This window comes from Triticum aestivum, chromosome 7A, assembly GCF_018294505.1.
Source record: "Triticum aestivum cultivar Chinese Spring chromosome 7A, IWGSC CS RefSeq v2.1, whole genome shotgun sequence".
Lineage (NCBI taxonomy): Eukaryota > Viridiplantae > Streptophyta > Magnoliopsida > Poales > Poaceae > Triticum > Triticum aestivum.
The window spans coordinates 211,604,943-211,606,541 of NC_057812.1; positions in this window are offsets into that span (position 1 = coordinate 211,604,943).

Consider the following 1,599-nt stretch of genomic DNA (forward strand, 5'->3'; position numbering starts at 1 on the left):
AGAACCTGCCCCGAGCTATCTCGAGCAATCACACCCCATCCACCCATAGAGCATCCTGGAGGGAACGCTCCATCAAGGTTAAACTTGATCGTCTCTGTGTGCGGTGGATTCCACTTCTCCGGCGGCCTCTTCTTCTTCTTCGGCGTAAAGACTTCCTCATACTCTAGTGCATTGCATCGGATTCTTCTGACCATCTCTTCCACTTGCATGGGCGTCTCACCTTCCCGGACCTTATTCCTTTGATTCCACCATTGCCACCAGAAGGTTATTATTAGAACACGCTTCTTTTCGTCTAACTCCCACAGTATATCAAGCATCGCATGCACACTAGTGATCTGTTCTAGCTGGTTGCGTTCGTGCTCCAGACCTAGATGCCTCCACACCTCCTTCACCCATTTGCACTTGATAAATAAATGTCCACCGTCCTCCTCTCCTTTGCCACATAGTAAGCAGTTTGAATTCTCCAGAGATATGCCTCTGTTCTGAAGGTTCATGCACAGGGCCAAGGACTCGTGCCTGATGCGCCATACGAACATCTGCAGTTTCGGCGGACACGGGAGTTTCCATATGCGCTTCCAGGACTGATCCTCCACGCTATTCAGCTGACCGGCTCGCACTGAACTCGATCCTGGTGCTCCTTCCTGTGTATGTTTATTCAGCTCCATCTGAAGTTTATAGGCACTTTTCACGGAGTGGTAGCCCCTGCTGTCAAAATGCCATGCTATGAAGTCTTCCACCCCCTCGTGCAAGGGAATCTGCAGAATGTGACGAGCATCTTCTGCATGAAATGTATCCCTTATGAGACGTTCGTCCCAGCCACCGGTGATAGGGCAGATTAGATCAGCGACGTGCGTTAAAAGGCTGGCTCCCTTCGGTGTGATGACACGCCTTGACCACGGTCTCGGTATCCATGGATCGGTCCAAATATTGACCCTTGTGCCATCTCCTATCCTCCAGATGTATCCTTGCTTCACAAGATCCAGCCCACGGAGGATGCTACGCCAAGAATAAGAGATACCTTCATGGACTCCGGCCTCAAGGACACTACAGTGAGGGAAATATCGGGCTTTCAAGATCCTTGCACACAGGCTGGTTGGGTTTTGAAGTAGCCTCCACCCCTGTCTTGACAACATCGCCAGGTTGAACGTATGCATATCCCGGAACCCCAGCCCCCCTGCCGCTTTTGGTTGTGACAGTTTCTCCCAACTGATCCAATGCATTGCATTTTGTTTGTCCTGTTGGCTCCACCAGAATTTGCCTAGAAGAGAGTTGAGTTCCGCACAAAAGGTTTTGGTTAAATCGAAGCATGACATAGCAAAGATGGGTATGGCCTGCCCCACAGCCTTCACCAAGACCTCCTTACTCTCCTTAGCTAACAACCTTTCCTGCCAACCGTGGACGCGACCACACATGTTGCGTTTGATGTAGCTGAAAGCTTGCTTTTTGGACCGCCCCACATGAACCGGTAGGCCTAAGTATTTCTCATTCCAATTTTCGCTCTGTATCCCCAACTTGTTTTTGACCAAGATTCTGTCGGCATCAGAAGTATTTGGGCTAAACATAACAGCAGATTTCTCGACGTTAATGCTTTGGCCGGAA